The sequence below is a fragment of the Phocoena phocoena genome, chromosome 16 (genome assembly GCF_963924675.1).
Source record: "Phocoena phocoena chromosome 16, mPhoPho1.1, whole genome shotgun sequence".
Taxonomy (NCBI): domain Eukaryota; kingdom Metazoa; phylum Chordata; class Mammalia; order Artiodactyla; family Phocoenidae; genus Phocoena; species Phocoena phocoena.
The window spans coordinates 25,679,260-25,707,168 of record NC_089234.1 but is presented as its reverse complement, the minus strand read 5'-3'; the positions used below and the strand labels follow the sequence as shown (position 1 = coordinate 25,707,168).

Sequence of the window (27,909 nt, the reverse complement as noted above, 5' to 3'; positions counted from 1 at the left end):
CACTTAAAGGTACTTTGGGTTTTTTTTTGTTTTTTTTTTTTTGCGGTACGCGGGCCTCTCACTGATGTGGCCTCCCCCGTAGTGGAGCACAGTCTCCGGATGCGCAGGCTCAGCGGCCATGGCCTACGGGCCCAGCCGCTCCACAGCATGTGGGATCCTCCCGGACCGGGGCACAAACCTGTGTCCCCTGCATCGGCAGCCGGACTCTCAACCACTGCGCCACCAGGGAAGCCCCTTTGGTTTTTTTTTTTAAATGTTCTCTTCACTTGTTGAACTCTAGGGCTTCTGACTCCTTGAAGGTTATCAGTATGGTAGGAATAGTGTCATTTATATATTTATTTAATTTTTTGGCTGTGCAGCACGTGGGATCCTAGTTCTCCAACCAGGAACCGAACCCGTGTCCCCTTCAGTGAAAGCGTGGAGTCTCAACACCTGGACCACCAGGGAAGTCCCCCATGTCATTTATAATAGCAGTCATCACAGCCCCTTACATTTCATGTTCATTGGGCTTTCAGGTGGACAGGGCACAAGGCCAGTGAGGGGTTTAAGAAGAGAACAAGCCCAATTCCTAATCTAGAACACTCCTCACCGAAACTTTTTTGTGTAAATTTTTTTTTTAGTTTATTAGCTCGTGTCCTTTGTTAATCAGTGTACAATTACTTGTCTTCCGGTTTCTTGAAACAATAGATCACATTTGCCACAATAGTGTCTGTCAAAGTGGCTGGCCGTGGAAACTCCAGCACCGCCTTCATCTGAAGGGCACTCCCGGCGAAGGTGGGTGATTTTACCATTCTCATCCACCTTACAGTGTTTCAGGACAGCCAGCTTAGCCTTCTTTCTCTTATGCTTGCTCTTCTTGGGAGCAGTGTAAGACTTCTTCCTTTTCTTAGCACCACCACGAGGTCTCCACACAGATGAAGAGTGGACTCCTTTGAATGTTGTAGGCAAAGTCCATCTTGCAGTTGCTGGCCAGCAAAGGAGTCTGCTGATCAGGAGGGATTCCTTTCTTTCTTTTTTTTTTTTGCGGTACGTGGGCCTCTCACCGCTGTGGCCTCTCCCGTTGCGGAGCACAGGCTCCGGACGCGCAGGCTCAGCGGCCATGGCTCACGGGCCCAGCTGCTCCGCAGCATGTGGGATCCTCCCGGACTGGTGCATGAACCCGTGGACTCTCAACCACTGCGCCACCAGGGAAGCCCAGGAATTCCTTTCTTATCCTGGATCTTGGCCTTTACATTTTCTGTTGTATCCCAGGGTTCAACCTCCAGAGTGATGGTCATCACAGTAATCTGCCTCTTGGCTGCAGTTCCTCTGTGGATGGCAGATTCGAAAGCCTCTTTAGTGTAATCTTGGTCCTCTTTCTAACCCTTCCCGCTTTTTGATTTGTGAGGTGTGAGGGAATGTCTTTGTCCCTTCCTTAATGTGCATGCCTTGAAGGGTTGTTTGAGGATGTGGAACTTCAAAGATCTTTGCAGAAATGTACCTTCTTGTTTCTTTTACCCCATCCTCCAACTAGATGGAGAATTTGCATTATTGTTGGAGAGTAAGACAAGATCTCTGTCTCTTCAAGACTGAGACCTGTCAGGAAGGAAGAAAACTCTCCTCTACCCTTCTAGGTTCTTCTGGCTGGTCTAAGAATTAAATTGACATGAGTCAGATCAACAGGAGAAAATCAAATTTAATTTTGGGTTGCCGGATGGGATGGGGATGTGGGGAGGGGAGAAATAGGTAAGGGATATTAACAGGTACAAACTTCCAGATGCAAAATAAATGAGTCACGGGTTTGAAATGTACAGTGTGGGAATATATGTAAATCTTTGTACGGTGACAGATCATAACGATTTATTGTGGTAATCCTTTTGAAATGTCTAGAATTATCAAATCACTATTGTGTAATATTAAACTATGTTAGTTCCTAGGTCAACTGTATTTCAGAAACAAATTCATAGAAAAAGAGATCAGATTTGTGGTTATCAGAGGCGGGAGGGAGAGGGAAGAGGAATTGGATGAGGGTAATCGAAAGGTAGAAACTTCCAGTTATCAGAAAAATAAGTACTAGGGATGTAATGTACAACATGATAAATATAATTAACATTGCTGTGTATTACATATGAAACTTGTTAGGATTTACTATCAAGAATTCTCATCACAAGGAAAGAAACTTCTTCTGTTTCTTTAATTTGTATCTATATGAGATGGTGGATGCTCACTAGTCTTGTGATAATCATTTCATGCTGTCAAATCATTATACTGTACATCTTAAACTTACACAGTGCTGTACGTATGTCAAGTATATGTCATTAAAACTGGAAGAAAAACATTTGTTATGTGTGGGAACTGCATATACATGAGAGCTTGAGAGACAGAAAGGTAAAATGAAGCATACATGCCATCCCGAACTAAGGAATGGGATAAGGGTCTGGGGCCTCCAAGGACAGGAGGGTCATTTACTAGACAAGAAGAGCAGACATTTGGTGATTAGATGTTTGTTCTCCATGTGGATGGGGCCACTTAGATTAAATTTCTCAGATAATAACCTTTTCTAAAAAAAATCTCCAATATAAATTCTTCTAGGTAGTTAAGGGAGGAATAGAGGTTTCTCCTGAACCTGCAGGATCTTGATTGCCTTTAGCTCAATTGCCTCATGCAAAAATGGCACATTTTTGGGAGGCTTGTTCTGAACCCCTTTAGACCCAACTTTTTATATTTTCCATTGTGGTCCTAGGAAATTTGTAATTTTGAAAGAGTGTGCTCCCTTTGTTTACTCTCTCCCTCATGAAATCCTTTCTAGCTAAAATGGGATAGAAGTAATTGAAAATAAAATATTGATTAAAATGGATATTTTTATTCTTTGGGGTTACTTCGTTTTAAAATTGTGGTATATGGTCTCAGGATTTGAACTATGACACCTAACTTTTTCCATTATGCTGTTATACCACTTTCTCCTAATTGGTTTGCTTAGCTCTTAGAATTTTCATTACTTTATTTCTTAAATTCCATCATATGTAGTAAAGCCATACTAACTTGAGGGAGTAGAGGGAAGGCCAGTCTAAACTAGCTTAAAATCTTAAACACAGTAGTTTTCAAGGAATGTTATATTGTCATTTGTGTGTATATGTACATGTACATAAAACATAAATCACATGTTACCTAGCATGATCCTTAAGGAATTTGCAATTACCTGAGCCTTGGTTTTGCATGTAAATGGATACTTCTAAGTGCTTGAGGCTACTTTGAAAGAGTTCTTAATAGTTTAACCAGTAACCCTTAAAGTCTTGGTTATACTCATAGTAAACTTAAAAAATTCTCATAGCTAGGGTGAGAGTCCATTTAGCTCAGCTGTGAAGTATTACGTTATTAAGTAGAATGGCGCTACTAGGATTTTTTTAGAGAAAATCTATACTGTTCTCCATATACGTGTGCATTTACAAGACTATTATATCTACTATACACACACTGATGTGTATGTGCACATGTATTACAATCCCTGAGCACACCACATATTTGCGGACAATTTGAGGACATGATCTTTGGGTATAAACTAGACTAAGCTTTCTGAAGGCAGAAATTGTGTCCCTTGGCATTCTTCTTCCAAAATAAACATACCTGCCAAAGACTGTGCTCTGGTACCCACCTCAGTTGGGGGCATCCTTTATGAGGAGCAGCTCCAATTCCTTTCTGCCTTTCTGTTTGGGTGCTAATGAATGGGAGGGAGGAGTATGTGTCGGGGGAAGGCTGGGAGGTTGAGCTGTGCACTGTCTACATACTTGTGAGTGGGAGTGTGATTCCTTGCCCGACCCTGATTCTCTTGCCTGCCACGTCATAATCACAGTAGTTAATAGCACAGGCCCTGGATTTGAACCTTGGCACTCTCATTTTCCAGCCGTGGAATCTATCTAGAACAGATCTAGTTGATCTCTCCAACCTTCAGTTCCCTGATCTAGAAAATAGGGATCATAATTACACCCTCCCAGGTATAAGTACCCCAGGTTGGATTTTCGATAGTGGCAGATGGGTAATCCATGTGTTCCCCATCCGTGTATGCAACAAATTGGTGGGTATAAAGTATTAAAAAAATTTCCAAGAAACAAAACTTATTTTTGCTGCTTGCTAGCAACTATTTACATTGCATTTATATTGTATTTACATCTGTTTACATAGCATTTACATGTATTAGGTATTAGAAATAATCTAGAGATGATACAGAGTATCAGGGAGGATGTGCTTAGGTTATATGCAAATACTGTGCCATTTTGTATGAGGGAGTTGAGCATTCCTGGATTTTGGTACGGAGGGTGGTGTGCTGGAACTGACCCCACCCCCATACCAAAAGACGACTATATAACACACGTTTCTGTATCTTCTTTCTAGGTAGTCATTTCTTGTAGGACATTGTCCTTGGCTTATTTGTAACTGACTTATAGAACTTGATATTCAGAAACTGTTAATTGAATAAATGCATACTCCCCTTTGAGCTTACCATACTATTTGGATTTTTGATAATTATATTTACTACTTGTGTGCATTAAAAAACATATAGTAGAAACACACCATATAGGATGGTGTGTTTCATACATTTCCAATGGCCAGAGTAGATTATTGGCCTGGTTTGGCTAGACATTTGTTAATTCAGTCATTCCTTGGTATCCTCAGGGGATTGGTTCCAAGACCACGACGGATACCAAAATCCTAGGATGCTCAAGTCCCTTATATAAAATGGTGTAGTATTTGCATATAACCTATGCCATTCTCCCTTATATTTTATATCATCTCTAGATTATTTATAATACTTAATACAATATAAATGTTATATAAGTAGTTTAAATATAATGCAAATACTGTGTAAATAGTTGCCTGTGTGAAGGAAATTGAAGTTTTGTTATTTTTTTGCTTTTCTTTTCCTGAAATTTTTTTTTTAACATCATTATTGGAGTATAACTGTTTTACAATGGTGTTAGTTTCTGCTTTATAACAAAGTGAATCATTTATACATATACATATGTCCCTATATCTCTTCCCTCTTGTGTCTCCCTCCCTCCCACCCTCCGTATCCCACCCCTCTAGGTGGTCACAAAGCACCAAGCTGATCTCCCTGTGCTATGCAGCTGCTTCCCACTAGCTATCTATTTTTAAGTTTGGTAGTGTATATATGTCCATACCACTCACTCACTTTGTTCCAACTTACCCTACCCCTCCCCATATCCTCAAGTCCATTCTCTAGTAGGTCTGTGTCTTTATTCCTGTCTTGCTCCTAGGTTCTTCATGACCATTTTTTTTTTTTTTTTAGATTCCATATATATGTGTTAGCATACAGTATTTGTTTTTCTCTTTCTGACTTACTGCACTCTGTATGACAGACTCTAGGTCCATCCATCTCACTACAAATAACTCAATTTCGTTTCTTTTTATGGTTGAGTAATATTCCATTGTATATATGTGCCACATCTTCTTTATCCATTCATCTGTCGATGGACACTTAGGTTGCTTCCATATCCTGGCTGTTGTAAATAGAGCTGCAGTGAACATTGTGGTGCATGACTCTTTTTGAATTATGGTTTTCTCAGGGTATATGCCCAGTAGTGGGATTGCTGGGTCGTATGGTAGTTCTATTTTTAGTCTTTTAAGGAACCTCCATACTGTTCTCCATAGTGGCTGTATCAATTTACATTCGCACCAACAGTGCAAGAGGGTTCCCTTTTCTCCACACCCTCTCCAGCATTTATTGTTTGTAGATTTTTTGATGATGGCCATTCTGACCAGTGTGAGATGATATCTCATTGTAGTTTTGATTTGCATTTCTCTAATGATTAATGATGTTGAGCATTCTTTCATGTGTTTGTTGGCAATCTGTATATCTTCTTTGGATAAATGTCTATTTAGGTCTTCTGCCTATTTTTTTTCTTTTTTCGGGGATCGATTTTATTTGGGCTTCTCACAGTGGTTAGAGCCACTCCGTCTTCAGAACAATCACAGCACAGGAAATGCGTCACCGAGACTGCCCAGAAAAGTCTGACCAGCTGAATCTTATTGCTTAAAATACACATATTCACAACAACTGACAAAAGGTGATGTGCCTCACACGGGAATGTGTTAGCATTTGCAAATCTTCCGACTGTAGCACCAAACCCTCGACCAACCCCTTTCTTCTCGTTCACCTGGAACACCAGACTCCCTCACATCTCCCCGGCCCCCTCCCGAGTCCTTCAGCTCCCTACTTCCGCCTTTCGTCACGCAGGGTAGCCTCATGTAGCAGGGGCCAGACTGTGACGCTGGACTCAAGCCCAGCTCCACCCGTTGCGTTTTCTTCTTCTCCGTGCCTTTTGGGTTGGATGCTGCAGTGAACCCAGCAGTAAACACGTGGACCAGTTCCCCACTCTGACTGGAGAAGGAATCCTGAGAGGGCCAGAATCCATCCCTTCGACCAGTTAACTCAAGCAGGGTTCATTTTGGCAAAACTTGATCTCCTTTGAGACACTTCAGTGAGTTGTTTGAGACAAAAACCAAAACCAAAAAGCAAAAGGTGTTCTGCCCATTTTTGGATTGGGTTGTTTGTTTTTTTGATATTGAGCTGCATGAGCTGCTTGTAAAGTTTGGAGATTAATCCTTTGTCAGTTGCTTCATTTGCAAGTATTTTCTCCCATTCTGAGGGTTGTCTTTTCATCTTGTTTATGGTTTCCTTTGCTGTGCAAAAGCTTTTAAGTTTCACTAGGTCCCATTTGTTTGTTTTTGTTTTTATTTCCATTTCTCTAGGAGGTGGGTCAAAAAGGATCTTGCTGTGATTTATGTCATAGAGTGTTCTGCCTATGTTTTCCTGTAAGAGTTTGATAGTGTCTGGCCTTACATTTAGTTCTTTAATCCATTTTGAGTTTATTTTTGTGTATGGTGTTAGGGAGTGTTCTAATTTCATTCTTTTACATGTAGCTGTCCAGTTTTCACAGCACCACTTATTGAAGAGGCTGTCTTTTCTCCACTGTATATTCTTTCTTCCTTTATCAAAGATAAGGTGACCATATGTGTGTGGGTTTATCTCTGGGCTTTCTGTCCTGTTCCATTGATCTATATTTCTGTTTTTGTGCCAGTACCATCTTGTCTTGATTACTATAGCTTTGTAGTATAGTCCGACGTCTGGGAGCCTGATTCCTCCAGCTCCGTTTTTCTTTCTCAAGATTGCTTTAGCTATTCGGGGTCCTTTGTGTTTCCATACAAATTGTGAAATCTTTTGTTCTAGTTCTGTGAAGAATGACATTGGTAGTTTGATAGGGATTGCATTGAATCTGTAGATTGCTTTGGGTAGTATAGTTATTTTCACAATGTTGATTCTTCCAATCCAAGAACATGGTATATCTCTCCATCTATTTGTATCATCTTTAATTTCTTTCATCAGTGTCTTATAATTTTCTGCATACAGGTCTTTCGTCTCCTTAAGTAGGCTTATTCCTAGATATTTTATTCTTTTTGTTGCAATGGTAAATGGGAGTGTTTTCCTAATTTCACTTTCAGATTTTTCATCATTAGTGTATAGGAATGCAAAAGATTTCTGTGCATTAACTTTGTATCCTGCTACTTTACCCAATTCATTGATTAGCTATAGTAGTTTTCTGGTAGCATCTTTAGGATTCTCTATGTATAGTATTATGTCATCTGCAAACAGTGACAGCTTTACTTCTTCTTTTCCGATTTGGATTCCTTTTATTTCCTTTTCTTCTCTGATTGCTGTGGCTAAAACTTCCAAAACTATATTGAATAATAGTGGTGAGAGTGGGCAACCTTGTCTTGTTCCTGATATTAGTGGAAATGGTTTCAGTTTTTCACCATTGAGGACGATGTTGGCTGTGGGTTTGTCATATATGGCCTTGATTATGTTGAGGAAAGTTTCCTCTATGCCTGCTTTCTGGAGGGTTTTTATCATAAATGGGTGTTGAATTTTGTTGAAAGCTTTCCCTGCATCTATTGAGATCATATGGTTTTTCTCCTTCAGTTTGTTAATATGGTGTATCACATTGATTGATTTGCATATACTGAAGAATCCTTGCATTCCTGAGATAAACCCCACTTGATCATGGTGTATGATCCTTTTAATGCGCTGTTGGATTCTGTTTGCTAGTATATTGTTGAGGATTTTTGCATCTATGTTCATCAGTGATACTGGCCTGTAGTTTTCTTTCTTTGTGACATCTTTGTCTGGTTTTGGTATCAGGGTGATGGTGGCCTTGTAAAATGAGTTTGGGAGTGTTCCTCCCTCTGCTATATTTTGGAAGAGTTTGAGAAGGATAGGTGTTAGCTCTTCTCTAAATGTTTGATAGAATTCTCCTGAAATCTTTGATCCACAGTTAGTTGAATTCAGATGTGGAACTCACTGATAAAGAAGGCTGACTGTATTATGTTGAGGAATTTTGCATATAAGTTTATAAGGAAGGGAAACTGGTCTGTAGTTTTACTTTAGTGTTTTGGTCTGGCTTTGGAATCAGGTTGATGCTGGTCTCATAAGATTGGAAGGGTACTTACCTCTTATATTTTCTGTAGAGATTATATATATTTAGTGTTACTTTTTTTTTAAATGTTTGGTAGAATTCACCAGTGAAATCATAGGGGCCTGGAGATTTTCTCCAGAATGTTGTTTTTTTTTTTTTAACTGAAGTGTAGTTGCTATATAATATTTTATAAGTTACAGGTGTATGATATAGTGATTCACAATTTTTAAAGGTTATACTCCATTTATAATGTAAAATATTGGCTACATTCCCCATGTTGTACAGTATATTTTTGTAGCTTATTTTATTTATTTAAAATTTATTTTATTTATTTTTGGCTGCGTTGGGTCTTTGTTGCTGAGCGCGGGCTTTCTCTAGTTGTGGCGAGCGGGGGCTACTCTTCGTTGCAGTGTGTGGGCTTCTCATTGTGGTGGCTTCTCATTGCAGAGCATGGGTTCTAGGCACATGGGCTTCAGTAGTTGTGGTTCACAGGCTCAGTAGTTGTGGCGCACGGGCTTAGTTGCTCCACGGCCTGTGGGATATTCCCAGATCAGGGCTCGAACCCGTGTCCCCTGTGTTGGCAGGCGGATTCTTAACCACTGCGCCACCAGGGAAGCTCTGTAGCTTATTTTATACCTAATAGTTTGTACCTCTTACTTCCCTACCCCTATATTGCCCCTTCCCCACTACCCTCTCCCCACTGGTAACCACTATTTCTCTATATCTGGATAAAGAGATAAAAACAGAAGGTTTTTATCTACAATTAAATTTTGTCAAATGTTAGGGTTATTTATTTCATCTTGGATGAGTTTTGCTAGTTTGAAGTTTAAGGAATTGGCCCCTTTCACCTAAATTGTTGAATTTGTGTTGTAGTATTGTTTGTAGTATTCTCTTCTTTTAAGGTCTTATTAACTTTTTAATGTCTGTAATGAAATTAGCTCTCTTCATTCCTGATAAAATTTGTGTTATGTTTTTCTCTTTGTTACTCTTGCTGGAGATTTAGCAATTTTTTTGACCTTTTCAAAAAACTAAAGTTTGGTTTTATCAGTTATTTTTTTCTGTTTTCAATAGTTAGAACAGTAGTGCCTCTACCTTTTTTTCATCTTCCCTCTTATATTCCAATTTGTGACGTCTTTTTTACTTTTTGTTATTAAAAGTAAAGGATTGGGGCTTCCCTGGTGGCGCAGTGGTTGAGAGTCTGCCTGCCAATGCAGAGGACACGGGTTCATGCCCCGGTCCGGGAAGATCCCACATGCCGCAGAGCGGCTGGGCCCATGAGCCATGGCCGCTGAGCCTGCGCATCTGGAGCCTGTGCTCTGCAACGGGAGAGGCCACACAGTGAGAGGCCCGTGTACCGCAAAAAAAAAAAAAAAAAAGTAAAGGACTTTTATCAATATATTATCAAAGCTGGTAAGATTTTGATTTCATTCTGTAAGGTAACTACGGTTGTCTTAGATTCAACCTATATACAAATCAATAAATCACTTACATTATTATGACTGTATAAATACTGTTCACTTCTCATCCTAGTACTGTACCTTGATTACATTTCCTTTCTTGTATAGTGTCTTATTTTTTATTTATTTATTTTGGCTGCGTTGGGTCTTCATTGCTGTGTGCGGGCTTTCTCTAGTTGTGGCGAGTGGGGGATACTATTTGTTGTGGTGTGTGGGCTTCTCATTGCGGTGGCTTCTCTTGTTGCAGAGCATGGGCTCTAGGCGTGCGGGCTCAGTAATTGTGGCTCGTGGGCTCTAGAGCTCAGGCTCAGCAGTTGTAGTGCATGGGCTTAGTTGCTCCGTGGCATGTGGGATCTTCCCGGACCAGGGCTCAAATCTGTGTCCCCTGCGTTGGCGGGCGGATCCTTAACCACTGCAGCCACCAGGGAAGCCCTGTATAGTGTCTTTTTTTCTGCTTTTCTTGTTCTTTGAGGTTCTTGCCTTTCTTATATTGTCAATTATTTTCAGCCTCTCCATTTTATTATATAATCTACTGAGTTCTAGTCTCCCTTCCTCCCTGAAACCTCCCTGGAGCCCATTGTTGCTGCAGACTAGACTGATTACTCTTTAGGCATTTACTTCTAGTTATCACCCTGTGAATTCCCATTATTGCTTTCCTAGCTTGTTTCCTGAATCCCATATTTCCTCCTTTCTTGACATACTCCCTGATAATGATGGAACATATCCTTAAGGACCATCTTATTGAAAGATGTGAAGAAAGTACACTTTGAGTCCTTTTATTCAGCCTGTACATGTAATGGCTAGTTGGGTGTGGAATTCTAGGTTGAAAAAATATTCCCTGAGACTTTTGATGGATTGCTTTGTCTGCTAGCATCCAGTCTTTTTTTAAATTTAATTTATTTTTGTCTGTGTTGGGTCTTTGTTGCTGTGCGGGCTTTCTCTAGATGCAGAGAGCGGGGGCTACTCTTCATTATGGTGCTCAAGCTTCTCATTGTGGTGGCTTCTCGTTGCAGAGCATGGGCTCTAGGTGCATGGGCTCAGTAGTTGTGGCGCACGGCTTAGTTGCTCCACGGCATTTGGGATCTTCCCCGACCAGGGCTCAAACCCATGTCCCCTTCATTGGCAGGTGGATTCTTAACCACTGCACCACCAGGGAAGCCCTGCTAGTATCCAGTCTTAATGGTGAGGAGGCCAGTCTTATCCTAATTCTTGTTCCAATGTAGAGGACTGATTTTTTTTTTTTTTTTTTTTTTGCGGTACATGTGCCTCTCACTGTTGTGGGCTCTCCCATTGCGGAGCACAGGCTCCGGACACGCAGGCTCAGCGGCCATGGCTCACGGGCCCAGCCGCTCCGCGGCATGTGGGATCTTCCCAGACTGGGGCACGAACCCGTGTCCCCTGCACTGGCAGGAGGACTCTCAACCACTTCGCCACCAGGGAAGCCCTAGAGGACTAATTTTATACGTGATCTTTGAAAGACTGCAATATGTCTTGACGTAAACCTTTTAAATTTGTTGTATTGGCCATTGGTAGGCCATTTTAATTTGAAGATGCATGTTCTTTCTAAACACTACTTTGCTAGTTTTCTTCCCTTTTCTCTATTTTCTTTCTGGAATTCATTAACTGGGAACTCTATTACAGTTATTGGTTGCCGTGTAACAAAGTACCCTCAAATGTTAGTGGTTTAAAAAATAATCATTTTATCATACCCACAGATTCTGTGGATTTCAGACACGGCATAACAGGGATGGCTTGCTCTGTACTCCGAAGTCTAGGGTTTTAGCTGAGAAGACTTGAAAGGCAGAGTCAAACAGCTGGAGGCCAGAATCATCTGGACACTTCTTTACTCACGTGTCTAGTGTCCAGGCTGGGATGACTTGAAGGCGCTGCTCAGCTGAAACTGCTGACTGGAGCACTTATACGCGGCCTCTCTATGTAACTTGAATCTGTACGCCTGCTGGCTGTGTTCTGAGAGGGAGAATCTGCGCCGGGAACTTTTGGAGATGGCCTGTCTAGAGATCAAACATCCCTAGAGAGCCAGAAGAAACTGCTAGGATTCTTCTGACCTAGTCTCAGAAATTGCATCAGTTCTGCTCATTCTTTTGGTTACTGGTAAGTCAGTAGGGTCAGCCTAGACACAAGGGGAAGGGAATTAGACCCCATGTCACTCCATTGCATAGAGATAAACAGCACAGTGCTGGATTTCTAGTCTATTTGGAAAAATAACACCTTTGTATGAATATTGAAACATTAAAAATTTGATGATAGCTTCAGGTGAGTCCTTGTTCATGAGGGGTATTTTCTAGTTGTAGGGCCCACTCACGAAAACAGGTAGTAAAGTATAAAGAAACAGAATGACCAAATGATCCATTTAGGATAAGCAGTAAAAGTAAGGTAGTGGGAAAAGAGAAAGTAAAAGTGAAGTTGAGCATTTGCTAAGGCATGCTGTAGGGAGGTGATTGGGAGGGCTGCAGTAGCCCTAGGTTCACAGGGCAAAGGGAGCAGATTGTACAAACAAGCCCTGTTAGGAGCCGTGTGCGCCTGGCCTGGAGAGCTGATGCTTCAGTTAAGGAACATTGTACCATATTCCCTCAGGAACCTGTTATTACAAGGCAAATCCAAGTTACTTAATGCCAGGGGAAAGGAATGACTAGATTTCAGGTTATGTTGATGTATGTTCGTTCTTCATTTTGAAGCCAAATATTTCTTAACAGAGATGCAAAGTGCTCTTGTCACCTGAGTGGAAAAACCTCACTGAGCATCTGGAAATGTAGATGAGGTAAATAAATGTCTTCTTGAAAGTAAGAATGAGTGGGTTTTTTTGTTTGTTTTTCTTTTTAAATTTATTTTATCTTTATTTTTGGCTGTGTTGGGTCCTCTTTGCTGTGGGCGGGCTTTCTTTAATTGCGGCGAGCGGGAGCTGCTCTTTGCTGAGGTGTGCGGGCTTCTCACTGTGGTGGCTTCTCTTGTCGCGGAGCACGGGCCCTAGGTGTGCAGGCTTCAGTAGTTGTAGCACACATGCTCAGTAGTTGTGGCTCATGGGCTTCAGAGCGCAGGCTCAGTAGTCGTGGTGCACGGGCTTAGTTGTTCTGCAGCATGTGGGATCTTCCTGGACCAGGACTCGAACCCGTGTCCCCTGCGTTGGCAGGTGAATTCTTAACCACTGCGCCACCAGGGAAGCCCAGAAAATGAGCGTTTTCATGATAGTAAGTAATTGTTTATCTGACCATATACAATGAATCCACTGATACTTAATGTACCCCCAAATAGAAGGTAAAGATTTTTATGTTTGAATTTGAAATACCATTGAAGAAATATAGTACGGGCACTCTGAAATACAGGAAGTGCATGACTCATGAACATCTTGCATGAACATTACCACCATGTGCTTATGCACATTCTTCAGTGTTGTTATTGCCGTGTGGTCATAGCCACAGCAAAAGGGGTAAAGAAGAAAAGTTGTGTTCCTAAAGTTTCAACTTACTTTGCTTTTTCCCCGTGAAGGAAATAATATTATTTATGTTTTTTCCAATTAACTGCTATTGTGTTAGTTTACTTCTTTCTGTGTTTTTTCTTAGCATTGACATTATAGACATTGAGGACCTCATCAAATCGATTTAAAAATGAGTGTGAACTACCAAATGTAAAACTGATAGCTAGTAGGAAGCAGCTGCATAGCACAGGGAGATCAGCTTGGTGCTTTGTCACCACCTAGAGGGGTGGAATAGGGAGGGTGGGAGGGAGGGAGACGCAAGAGGGAAGAGATATGGGGATGTGTGTATATGTATAGCTGATTCACTTTGTTATACAGCAGAAATTAACACACCATTGTAGAGCAATTATACTCCAATAAAGGTGTTAAAAATAACTAAATAAATAAAGCTGACCTGTAAGCTCATCAGCTTGAGATTATCTCAGCACTTGCTGTATAACCTATTATTCTTCCAAAGTATCCATGAATTTATTTGTATTTCTTCTCAAAGCATTAAAAGACTATAATTAGATTGGAAAAAAAATGAGTGTGAAGGGGGAACAAAAGTCAAATTATTTTTAAAAGATCTTAAAAAATAATGCCTTTGCTAAGTATTAAAAATAACGTTCCATTTTATCACAATTAATGCTTAGGTTACTAAGCCCACAGAAGTTTATTGACTCAATATTATTGCTGAGTCTGATACTGTATTTTACGTAGTAGATTTTAGCAACTCTAATAAACAGGTTTTTATGAAAAATCTTACCACAATTTATGACATTATTCCTCTGGGAAATTTTACTTCTGATTTAGAAACATAGGAATACAACCTGCTTATAATTTAGATACTGAGTGTATGTAAAAGTTTGTTTCAAATTCCGATGAACAATTTAAATATAATGGAAAAAGAGATGTGAAGTCCAGTGTTTTGGTTTTAATATTTACATGTGCAGCATCTAAAATGTAAATTTCACATGCTATAGACCAGCTGTATTTAAATTGTTTAAATATTTGTAAAGCATAATTTCTATGAAAAAGCAGTTCAGGAAAAAGACCTATATAGTATAGATGAAAGGTACCATTGTGTGATCCTGTATGAAGCTTCTAATCAATGTAATGTATTTCATCCAGAGATAAAGCTACAATATTAAGAAGGATATGCTTACTTTTCTTGGCAGTTCCATTAGATTTCTTGTTTTTAAAAAAGTTATTTTTGGCTGCATTGGGTGTTCGTTGCTGCGTGCAGGTTTTCTCTAGTTGCGGTGAGTGGGGGCTACTCTTCATTGCAGTGTGCAGGCTTCTCATTGCGGTGGCTTCTCTTTGTTGCGGAGCACGGGCTCTAGGCACGCAGGCTTCAGTAGTTGTAGCACACGGTGTAGCACACGGGCTCAGTAGTTGTGGCTCGTGGGCTCTAGAGCACAGGCTCAGTAGTTGTGGCTCGTGGGCTTAGTTGCTCTGTGGCATGTGGGATCTTCCCGGACCAGGGCTCGAACCCTTGTCCCCTGCACTGGCAGGTGGATTCTTAACCACTGCGCCACCAGGGAAGCCCCTGGCAGTCCCATTAGATTTCTAACATGATTTTATAGTTCATTTCCTCTCCCTTAAAAAAAATGACTGAGTATATCATAATATGTAGCAACTAAAAGAATAAAACACTGAAAGAATAAAAGAATAGTGACATTACCCCTAGACTACATGAAGGTTTAGAACAGATATCTCCTTGAGCATAAAACATGATATATTTAACGTGGCTTGTACTACACAGGACATATACCACCTTTATAGGCTTAGGTCAGCATTCAAGTTTTATTTTTTCCCCCTGCTTCTGGATATCTCTAAGTTATAGAGAGTTTGTAAAATCTATTTTGATGCCCCATAAAATTGTACTCACCTAGTTGGCTTTTAGAAAAACATTTTCATGAGTGCTTATGTAAAAGCAAGATTATTTCCTTATACTGAAGCCCCATTTGTGGCTTTCTTACTCATAATGCACGTGTGACTTCAGGCAGTGGGATGGGAGCTCAGTGAATGCATACTTACATTTGCAGAGTAGTTTTACCAGCATCTAGAGCAAGGAAGCCCATCAGGGCTTTATTTAGTGTAGTAGCAAAGGAAATTAGAATGACCTGGCTAACTGCATCAATATGCATAATTGACAAGCTACTCAATACTCCTAAAGATAAGTACTTTCCACTCTTTTCTTTCACTATCAAATGTAACCCCATGTGAGTATTATATTATTCCTAGGCTACTATTTTGTTCTAGAAATTAACATGTATCCTTAATGTTCTAGAAATTAACATGTATCCTAATTCAGAGTGAACAACTTCAAGGAACTTGAAAAATACTGTGTTGCCTCTAGGCAGGATGGTCTTTAAGACAGCTTATTCATCACACATTACCATCACATTAATATCTTTTTTTTTTAATCTTTTTTAAAAAATAAATTTTATTTATTTTTGGCTGCTTTGGGTCTTCCTTGCTGCGCGCAGGCTTTCTCTAGTTGCAATGAGCGGGGGCTTCTCTTCGTTGCAGTGCACGGGGTTCTCATTGCGGTGGCTTCTCGTTGCAGAGCATGGGCTTTATGGTGAGCGGGCTTCAGTAGTTGTGGCACGTGGGCTCAGTAGTTGTGGCTCGTGGGCTCTAGAGTACAGGCTCAGTAGTTGTGGCGCACGGGCTTAGTTGCTCCGCGGCATGTGGGATCTTCCCGGGCCAGGGCTCGAACCCATGTCTCTGGCATTGGCAGGCGGATTCTTAACCACTGCGCCACCAGGGAAGCCCTCTTTTTTAAAAAAATTATTTATTTTTGGCTGTGTTGGGTCTTCGTTGCTGCGTGGGGGCTTTCTCTAGTTGTGGTGAATGAAGAGTAGCCCCTGCACGCAGCAACGAAGACCCAACGCAGCCAAAAAAAGAAAAAATCAATGTGTGATGAATAATCTATAGCCCCTTGGGCTTCCCTGGTGGCGCAGTGGTTGAGAGTCCACCTGCCGATGCAAGGGATGTGGGTTCGTGCCCCGGTCCGGGAAGATCCCACACGCCGCGGAGCGGCTAGGCCTGTGAGCCATGGCCGCTGAGCCTGTGCGTCCGGAGCCTGTGCTCCACAACGGGAGAGGCCACGACGGTGAGAGGCCCGTGTACCACACACACAAAAAAAGAATAGAGGAATAATCTGTAGCCCCTAAAGAAGGATAAGGTAGGTACCCAGATTGGAAAGGAGGAAGTAACACTATGTTTGCAGATGACACGATCTTGTATGTAGAAAATCCTAAGGAATCCACTACAGAACTATTAGAATTAATAAATGAATTTAGCGGGATGGCAGGGAGGATACAAGAGCAACAGTATAGGAAAGTCACTTGTATTTCTGTGCATTCACAATGAACAATCAACAATGAAATTAAGAAAATTTTATTGACAATAGAATACTTAGGAGTATATTATATTTAACAAAAGAATTGTAAAACTTGTACTCAGTAAACTACAAAAAATTGTTGAATGTCCAGCATAGACAAATCTGTAGAGACAGAAAGTGAATTAATGCTTGCCTAATAGTGGGGGTCAGGGGTTGGGAGACATGAGAGTGACTGCTGATTGGTATGGGTTTCTTTTGGGGGTGATGAAAAAGTTCTGCAGTTTTAGATAGTGGTGATGGTCATACAACTCTATACTAAAAACCATTGAATTGTATACTTTGGGTGAAATGTATGGCCTGTGAATTATGTCTCATAGCTGTTTAAAAAAAAAAGAGGGGAGAGAGGATAAGGTAGATTTTAAAATATTGACATGAAAAGATATCTATAGCTTAACAATATAAAAGTAACATTTCTGGTTAAAATTTTTTCTAACACCACAGAGCTCAACTTGAGGCATTGAAATTTTGTTTGTATTTTCTCTACTAAGCTAGCTGGGTTCCTCTTTAGGAACTTTTTGAAAACTAGAAAACATTATGGTGATTCATAGAATAAATTTTGTTTCAGTTTGCCTTGTATGTAGGTGCCATAAATTAGATTTTAGAAGTAAAATGTTTTTATTCAGTTATAGTAAGAATTAGCTTTTGAATGGTTTCCCAGTGTCACTGAAACCTTTGGGAGGTCACCACTAGGGATAATCTCCCAGTCTTCCTCCACAAAAATTTGTAAAATAACTTATTAAATTAGTGTCCTTAGTGGTAGAAAGTAAGAAATGAGAAGCTCAGAAGAGTAAACAAAAGAAAACCATTATAAATCTTATCTCCCAGAGAGAACTATTTAGATTTTAGTGTATTTCCTTCCAGAACTTAAAAAAAAAAAAAAAAAAACAGATTTATTGAGAGAGAATTCATTTTCTATATAGTTGACCCATTTAACCTTCTGGTACTTCTTAATGAAAGTTTTAAAAAGTATAACATATATACAGAAAGTACACAAAATGTAAGTATATATACAGCTTGATGGATTTTCCCACCCATGTAAAACTATGCATATCAAGAAATAGTAACTGAGAGGGAATAGTGGTCCCACGTCACCTAAAGGTCATAACCACTGCCCTGACTTCAGCATTGATAGTTTTTCCTTTTTTTGTATTTCATGTAAATTAAAACATACCAGGTGTATTCTTTTGGTCTGCATCTTTTTTTTTTTTTTTTTTTTTTTTTTTTGCAGTACGCGGGCCTCTCACTGTTGTGGCCTCTCCCGTTGCGGAGCACAGGCTCCGGACGCGCAGGCTCAGCGGCCATGGCTCACAGGCCCAGCCGTTCCGCGGCATGTGGGATCTTCCCGGACCGGGGCACGAACCCGTGTCCCCTGCATCGGCAGGCGGACTCTCAACCACTGCGCCACCAGGGAAGCCCTGGTCTGCATCTTTTATGCAGCATTGTATTTGTGAGTTGTAGTTACGAGTGCTCCTTCTCATTGCTGAATAGTACTCTGTTTTGTGATTATCCCACAACTTATTCTTTCCATTGTTCAGCATTGGGACAGTTTTTGGTTTTGGCTATTAATAGTGTTATTATAAATACTCTTGTACATGTCTCTTGGTGGACATCTGTATGCATTTCTGATGGGCATATGTTACCAGTGAGTGAAATTGATGGATCCTAGGGCAGTGCTTCTCAAACTGTCCTGTGCACATCAATCACCTGGGGGTCTTGTTAACATGCACATTCTGCTTCAGTAGATTTGGGATGCGGCCTGCATTTTTAACAAGCTTTAGGGAATTCCAGCTGTACTGGTTCTGGACCACACTTTGAGTAGCAAGGTCATAGGATATACTTACATTCAGTTTTAGTAAATAATGCCAAACAGTTTTCAAAGTAATTGTGTCCGTTTACATTCCTACCAGCATTTTACAAGATTCCTTTGTCTATGTTTGTTCTGTTCCATTGATCAGTTTCTCTCTCTGTGCCAGTACCATACTCCTAATCACTTCAGTTTTGTATGAGACTTGATACTTGCTAATATGCTAATATAAGTCCTTGAACTTTGTATTTCTTCTTCAACATTGTTTCAGCTTTTCGTGGACCTTTGCATATTCATCTAAATTTTATAATTAGTATCAGTTTCCATATACCTGAACCTGCTGGAAGTTTCATTGGGATTGTATTGACTCCAGAGATCAGTTTAAGGAAGAACTGATGTCTTTACAACATTCAAATCTCTGAACATGGTATATCACCCTCTGTTATTGATGTAGTCTTTAATTTCTTTCAATAACACTTGTAGTTTTCTGTGTAGAGGTTTTATTTTGCTAGTTTATTCTTAAATATTTCATTTGTAAATGCTGTTGTAAATGTTTCTATTTTTAGAATTGTTGGTGGTTGATATGTAGAATAAATTGACTTTTGTATATTGACCTTTAATCAAACATATTGGTAAAGTCACTTAATTTTCATTGTTTATAGATTCTTGTGGATTTTTTTTGTGTGTGAACTCAATCATGTCACGCAAATAATGTTTTATTTCTTTCCTTTCCAAACCGTATACTGTTTGTTTTTTCGCCTAAGTGTACTGCTTAGGATCTCCAGTATAGTGTTGAATAAAAGAAATAGTGGGTATCCTTGTCTTATTTTCCATTTTGGGGGAAAGCTTTTACTATTTCACCATTAAGGATGATGTTTGCTGTAGATTTTGTGTAGATATCCTTCATCAGATTAAAAAAGATTCCTTTTTTTTTGAAATGGTACAGTCACTTTTTAATTTTATTTACTTTTGGCTGTGTTGGGTCTTCGTTTCTGTGCGAGGGCTTTCTCTAGTTGTGGCAAGCGGGGGCCACTTTTCATCGTGATGCGCGGGCCTCTCACTATCGTGGCCTCTCTTGTTGCGGAGCACAGGCTCCAGATGCGCAGGCTCAGTAGTTGTGGCTCACTTGCCTAGTTGCTCCGCGGCATGTGGGATCCTCCCAGACCAGGGCTTGAACCCGTGTCCCCTGCATTGTTAGGCAGATTCTCAACCACTGCGCCATCAGGGAAGCCCAAGATTCCTTTTAATCCTAACTTTGCTAAGAGTTTTTTTGTTTCTGAAATCCTGGCTAGATGGTGAATTTTGTCAAATACTATTTCTCCCTTCATTGAGGTGATTATATGTGACTTTTCTCCTCTATTCTGTTAATGTAATGAATTACATTGATTTTTTAAATGTCAAAGCAACCTTCTATTCTTGGAATTTGGGATGTATTGATCCTTTTATATATATCTTTGGATTGATTGGCTGATACTTAGTTAAGAATTATTATATTATGTTAATGAGGGAGATTAGCATATGATTTGCCTTGTTATATGTATGTCATATTTTATGCTGACCTCATAAAATGAATTGGGAAGTATTCCACTTTTTCGTTGCTGCCCGCGGGCTTTCTCTCATTGCAGTGAGTGGGGGGCTGCTCTTTATTGTGCTACGCGGGCTTCTCATTGCGGTGGCTTCTCTTGTTGAGGAGCACGGGCTCTAGGCGTGCGGGCTTCAGTAGTTGTGGCGCACGGGCTCAGTAGTTGCGGCTTGCAGGCTCTAGAGCGCAGGCTCAGTAGTTGTGGCACACGGGCTTAGTTGCTCTGCGGCATGTGGGATCTTCCCGGACCAGGGCTTGAACCCGTGTCCCCTGCACTGGCAGGCGGATTCTTAACCACTGCGCCACCAGGGAAGCCCCATACATCATTTTATACTTGTGTAAGTTTACCTGTAGGATGAATTCCTAGAAATAGAATTGATAAATCAAGGAATGTCTGTAGTTTTGGTAGATTTGGCCAAATTGGCCTCCAGTGAAGTTAAAGTACTTAAAACTTATACCAGAAATGTCTGAGAGATTTTATATGTTATAGTTGCCTAGGTATCATTGATGTTTAAGAATCTTTTATGTGCCTACATTAGTGATCAAACTCTTGACATTGTGGACAAGGATAAAGTATATACTTTTTGTCAGAGGAATATGAGCTAAGACTTATTATAAGCCATGTTCTAAAAACAGTGGTTCAGTACAGTTTGGATGAAGTGCTGGGCATTGTTAAGAAATATGAAACCTAACAGAGGCACCATCCTGGTCATATATTAAAATGAAGTATCGGTTTATTTATTACATCTGAAGTATTGGTTTCAGTTTTGGATACAATAATACAGGAAAAACATGATTGAGTTGGAAAAGGATAACATAGTTAAGAGGATGACTTGGGCTACAAAGTATTCTTGTTTAGAAAAACAAATGACAACTAGTGAGGGTGGAATAGATCTAAACTTTTTAAAGTCATGAAAAATATTAATGTGATATACTTTTTGATCAACTTAGAATTTTAGAATTTAGGAGTGTATACGACACTCAAAAGAAGGAGGTGGCCACCTCTTGGGCCAGAACAAATTGGAGGTGGATCAACTGCAGGAGAATACATTGTTTTTACACTTTTGATTGGAAGGCCTTTCTAAGATTACACAAAACCCAGAATTCATGAAGGAAAAGATGAATAGTTTTTGGGTTGTAGCCAAATCTGTTAAAAGACAACCACAGGTTGGGATAAATATTTGCAAAGCAAATGATAGCACAAAATACTTAATTTACAAAGAGCTTTTAAATAAAACTTTAAAAGGATAAATATGCCAGTAGAAAAATAGAGGATATGAAAAAAAGAATACCAGTAGTCAAAAACATGAAACTATGTTAAGTCTAACCTAGTAATCAACAAGACATCATATTTTACACATTTCATTAAATGAAATGCAAAAATTGACTATCCATTGTTAAGGGTATAGAAAAGTAGGCTTTCATTCTTCCTGGAAAGCAGTTGCATGCAATATATATCAAACTAAAATAAACCTTTCTTGTCTATTTTAAACATTGTCTAATAGAATTGTAGTCAGTTTATACTATTAATATACAATAAACTATTTGCTTAGTAAAGTAAATTTTATATCAGTCCTTAATTAGGGAGATGTTAATTTATGTGATTAGGACATTATTTGGGCTCAATTTTGTGAACACCTTTAAGCTGCAGAATTGAGGATACTTTTGCACTTTTTGTGTAAGATTAGATTGCGACATACAGCTGTAGGTTTCAGGTCAGGAGTATTTAATAATACAATTTTCTAGTTGGAATGGTAAATTATTGAGCTCAATGAAAGTTTGATAATTAGTAAATACTGCATGAGTGCTCCTTGAATTCCCATTTTAAATTCTAAGCTCATTTGAAAAAACAAATACTTAAAACAAAACAAACAAAAAACCCCAACAAACCTTGCTAGAGATACTGTTATTAGGAAATCACCTGGTATAACTGATTTTTTAAGAGTTAAATTGAACATTGAACACTAGGTTGAATTTTAAAAATACTTTGTCAGTAAGAATTACAGAATGAGAGCTTCTAAAAATGAGTGCAAGTTCATCAGTCAAAACTGGGCTGTTGCACAATAGCGTATATTTGGGTTTTGAGAGAAAAGACTGGTGACTTGACACATGTATTAAAAATAAAATCTTGGGGCTTCCCTGGTGGCGCAGTGGTTGAGAGTCCGCCTGCCGATGCAGGGGACACGGGTTCGTGCCCCGGTCCGGGAAGATCCCACATGCCGCAGAGCGGCTGGGCCCGTGAGCCATGGCCGCTGAGCCTGCACGTCCGGAGCCTGTGCTCTGCAACGGGAGAGGCCACAACAGTGAGAGGCCCCGCGTACCGCAAAAAAAAAAAATCTTAAGTTGAATTGCAAAAAATGGTTGAATTTATTTACCTGGAAGTAAAGCAATTTACTGAAGTTCTAAAGACATTGAAGAATGTTCTAGAAAGGGTTCAGTACTTAATGATTTCACTGTGATCCTAGTCAGTTTGGTATAATCTGTTTTATTTTATTTTTTTAAGTTTACATTTTATTTCTATTGGACAGCGCCAGTACAGCTAATGTAGATGCTTTTCTCCCTTGCATCTGTCTTTCCCCCATACGTGGCTTTGTCACCTTTGATTTGCTCTCTGCCTTTATCCAATCCCCCTTCTATCTCTCAGCCGGAAAACCACCTCCTCCCTCCAGGAAACAGCAGTTCTTTCTTCAAGGGGAGTATTTTCCCTCTTGGCTCCTTTCCATGTTCTGGAGTACCTAGGAGTCTACCCAAATGAGCACAGATATTCTTCTCTGTTCAGTATCATAGGTTGGAAGGATGGGCTCTAGTCATGCAAATTGGAGTTTTAGAATCTTTGAGGTCTTGTTCATGTTCCTCATCAGAAGGCGCCTCAGGCTGGCACCGAGTCCAAGCTCGCTCTGCTCACCCCATGACAGGCCAATGAATCAGAGACAAGGTGTAGAGATAAGGAATACGACTTTATTTGGAAAGCCGGCAGACCAAGATGACAGACTAGTGTCTCTGATAAACCATCTTATCTGGGTCTGGATGCCAGTTTCTTTTATCTAATCTGCTGTTTTAAATAAGAGCTTAAGACCCTTCAGAGACAGAAGTTGCCATAGCCTTTCCTTCCTTCTTTTTCCTTCTTTTACAATACAAAATAGAACCTTTTCAGGCAGATTTTTCATTCCTTAGCTGAGAGTGGAAGGAAGTTCTATGAAAGGCCTTATTAAGTTGTATAGATAGCATAGCAAAATAATTAACAAGATGGATTTTGGAATCAATTAGAATTCATGTCTGTGTACTTCTTAGCTATAAAACCTTTGACCTTCCATTTCTTATAAAATGAAGACTGTAGTTCAGCAGGCCCTATTGTGTGTGAGGAAACGTTTTGAGTAATCTACTTAGAGTCCTTTGAAGCAGAAACCCAGGGAATGTTAGCCTTTTTAAGTCTTAGTTTTGTGATTTATAAAATGGAATTAATATCTTCTTCATGGGGTTCTTGGATAATTAAATGAGATATACAAACACAGTGCCTAACATACACAGGCCCTCAATAATGGCGAATTATTACTATTACTGCAGTCATGTGATGTCTGTTGATGGACTTATAATCTCTTTGGCCTTAATCAGTACTCTAAGGAAAGGTAAATCTGCTAACTTGGCGGGTTAGGTGAAGCATGTTGCTTTGAAAGGTCATTTGTAGAAGGTACAAGGTGTACGCGATGAAGTGTGACTGTGGGACGCCAAGAAAAATTGGGGTTTGAAGTAACAGCCCCCTTTATCCAAGCAGAAAACAGAGTCTGACGCAAGCAGTGCTTTCTAAATGGCTATGAATGGAACAACCTACCAGGAAAATTTTCCATCTAGAGTACTGGTAATTAACCCAAATGAGACTAAACTGCTGGAAAATCCAAGAGCAATGGAAAATCAAAAGGGTGTCCCGAATTGAATGGGTTAAGGCTGTATTGTACTTTAATTCAGAAACAAGTTTTGGTGGTTGGAAAAAGTTAAAGTAATTTAATTCTACAGTGAACTGTTACATTAAATTTATTGTGGGGGAGAATCTCATTCTTTAGTGAATCTAGTGTAATTCTAGACTGAGGGTCTAGATTATTATTTTTTTTGTGTGTGTGGTATGCAGGCCTCTCACTGCTGTGGCCTCTCCCATTGCGGAGCACAGGCTCCGGACACACAGGCTCAGCGGCCATGGCTCACGGGCCCAAGCGCCCTGCGGCACGCGGGATCCTCCCGGACCAGGGCATGAACCCGCGTCCCCTGCATCGGCAGGCAGACTCTCAGCCACTGTGCTACCAGGGAAGCGAGGGTCTAGATTTTGATCCACTATTACTATCTGATCCCAATCAAACTCCCTTAGTACAAGGTAGACCTTGAGAAACCCAGAAAAAATTTTTAAAATACCCAAGAAACAATATTTTTTGATGGTATAAGATTTGGGGTTTTGTTTTTATTGGCCCTTTTATCTTTGCTCCTGCCATTTATCATGGTGGTTCCCTTAATGTGTTAAAGCTTGCAACCTACAACCTAATAGCTAGAAGTTTAGAATTACTCAGTTAAATTCAGGCAATATTTATTGAGTACCTGTTGAGTACCAGGAAGTGTGCTAAACGCTGGAAATATAGAGACAAATAAGACATTGTTCTTGGCCTCAAGGTATGCGTAGCCTTGTCAGGTTTTATCAATAATGATGATGATAATTATAGCTAACATTTGTAGAGCACTTACAATTTTCTCTAACTGTTTAAGTGCTTTATATGTGTTAACTCACTTAATCTTCACAAGGACTTTGGTGCAGGTGCTCTTATTATTTTGTTTTTACAAATGAAGACCATGAGGCACAAAAATTCAAGTACCTTTTGCCTGAAGTGGGATAGAGGGCAGGAATTTGAATGTAGGCTCTCTGGTTCTGCTATCCCAGGCAGCCCCTGAGTAACTTATGCTTTGGTCAGAGTTTAGCTTACTAAAATTATGATTTTTAAAAGCCTATTTTCTTTAAACCTTTAAAACACAACAAAAAGATAATCCAGTAAAATAAAACAAGGTATTCCAGTCCCATCCTGATGTATCCCCCCCCACCCATCTCCCACCCCCAAGATTAGAGTCAGATATTCTCTGCGGAGCCAGTAGCTTTTGTGGGAGAATAGTGTTAGATACTATTAGATATGTTAGAAATTTGATTACATATGGAATTGTTCTGTTGGATTACTGATACTGCGCTTTAGTGACAAAGATCTAAAAGATCTATTTTTAATGGGTCATGGAGTTTCCAGTTTAACTCTAACTTTATTAAATCCTTAAAGTATTCTTCTAATTAAAAAGATTTTCCATCTCTCTTCCACTTATGCTTTGAGCCACCAGCTTGTTTCCCCTCTGTCATACACAGCAGCATTCACTTAGCAACTTTGATATATGCTTCTGTGTCAAACTGTGATGACATCAATGCTGTCTAAACTTTCTGTGGTGTGTACCTCATTAGATCCTGATCCCTCAGCCAGGTTTGATTTGTAATCCTTCTGTAATCACATGTTCAGTAAGGAAGATAGATTACCAGCACCTAGTTCCTAACTTGCCTTGCTCCTCCTCCTGGTATCGCCATGAATACCCCACCAGGCCTCTGCTTCCTTTTGCCCACTTCCCTAGTATTTCTTCTCCCCTTTCTTTTGTTTTCTCTGTTCAAAACCCACCAATCTCACTGGATTATGGAGCCTTGTTCCCCATCCCCCCCTTTTTTTAAGTACTTACAGTACTTTGTCAAATAGTTTTATTTTCATTTTTTAAAAAAGCAGATGAGAAAAATAGGTGAATCAAAAAATACTTTTCTCTCCTTTATTTTTCTTCAAATCTAATATTAACCTGCCTCAGTGGAGTGGGTGGGTATTCCTGGGGCTCAACTGTATTTGTAATGTTTTATTCCTTAAAGTAGATAATAGGTACATGGATGTTTGTTTTCTTTTATACCGTTTACGTCTGAAATATTTTGTAATAACACATTTTTCTACATTGTTTTTATCTGAATCTCTTGATTTTTTTGTAGGGGGAGGAAAAGATGCATCATTAGCCCTTAATAGACAAATACATGAAGATGTGTGGCTGAGGATGTGCAGTCAGTATTACTCAAAGATTTGGTACCCTTTATGTGCCAGACAGTGTTCCAGGCACGGAGGACACAGTGTCACGAGGATAATGTCCCTGCCTTCGTGCATTCTATATCTAAGTGGGGAGCAGACTAAGCAACTAAATATGAAATATAATATCAGATACTGAGAAGTACTACATATAGCATAGAAAGAGGACCTTTGACTGGGGCAGGGGGGAGCTGTTTTTAGATGGGATGGTGAGGGAAGGCCGCATAAGGGGTGACCTTTGAGCAGAGACCTGAATGAAGTGGGGGACTAAGAAACACGAAAATCGAGAGAAGAGTGGTCCACAAATGGGAACAGAGAGAGCAAAGATCCTTAGGCAGGGGTATGTTTGGCATATTCAAGGAACAGCAAGAAGCATCTAGAGAAAAGGAAGCCAGGAATGGTGGGGCATGAAGTTACAAAGGTCCGCAGGGGTCAGCAAGGCCTTGCAGGACATGGTGGGAGGTTTTTACTCTAAGTGCGATGGGGAGTTTCTGAGCAGGGGAGTGACAGAATCTTAGTGAACTTGAAAAGATTACTTTGGGTATTCTGCAAACAATATATCGTAGAGAGTGAGAGTAAGGCTGAGAGACCAGTTAGTAAGCTGTTGCAGTTCAGGTGAGAGATAATAGTGGCTGGGACCAAGGGGGTCAGTGTGGGTGGTGAGAGAAGATCAAATTCTAGATATTTTTCAGAGGATTAGAAGTGAGGAAAAAGTTAAGGATGAAGACTAGGTTTTTGGCTTGAGCAACTAATTTTGGTGAATGTTGGTACATCCCTTCCCCCACTAAAGGAGGAACAGATTGAGAGAAAGAAGGTTTCATATTCTTGGTAGACAGCCTGGTGGAGATGTCAGGTAGGCAGTCGGATATATAAATCTGGCATTCAAAGGAGTGATCTGGATGGAGATGCAGGTAGGGATGTTGGATGTATAAATGATATTTAAAACTTTGACACTAAATGAGATAATTACTCAAGTGAGTAAGTGTCCATAGAGAACAGAAGAGATCCAAGAATGAAGAGCAAGGGTACTCTGTCTTCTAGAGGTCGGGGGAGTGAGAGGAACTAGCAAGGGAGCTTGAGATGGAGTGGCCGTTAAGGAGAGAAACCAGGGAAGTGTGGTGTAAGCCAAGTGAAGAGACTGTTTCAGGAAAGGAGTAATCGAAAATTGAGTGAGATGAGGGCTAAGAATTGATCTTGGAATTTATCCAAATAAGAGGTCATTGGGGATCTTCATAAAAGTAGTTTCATTGGATACGACTAGTTTGGAACATATTGAATAGAACAGGAAAGATGAGGAAATAGAGACAGTGAATGGAGACAGTTCCGTTAAGGGTTTTGCTATAAAGAACAGTAGAGAAATGGAATGATAACAGGGAAGAGAGGGAATCTGGAGAGCTTTTTCGGTTTTAAAGATGGGAAATGTTTGGCGATTTGAATGTGATGATGAGAATTATCCAGTTGAGAAGGAGAGCCAAGTGATGGAGGGGGCAGTCTTATTACATAAAACTCTGTGGGCCTTCTCTAAATCCTATGGAGGTCAGGGAAGGGTAGTTTTCCCAGGAGGAAGCATCAAACATTATATGAAAGAT

At 40.0% G+C, this 27,909-nt stretch overlaps 1 protein-coding gene and 1 pseudogene across 2 annotated transcripts in view; one reads left to right on the top strand and one right to left on the bottom strand.

Annotated features, from left to right (window-relative positions):
* The window catches only part of CNNM2 (cyclin and CBS domain divalent metal cation transport mediator 2), a 139,685-nt gene that overhangs the window by 59,412 nt on the left and 52,364 nt on the right, over positions 1–27,909 (top strand). The gene's annotated exons all lie outside the window — the stretch shown is intronic.
* LOC136136523 (ubiquitin-ribosomal protein eS31 fusion protein-like) lies at positions 657–1,277 on the bottom strand (annotated as a pseudogene).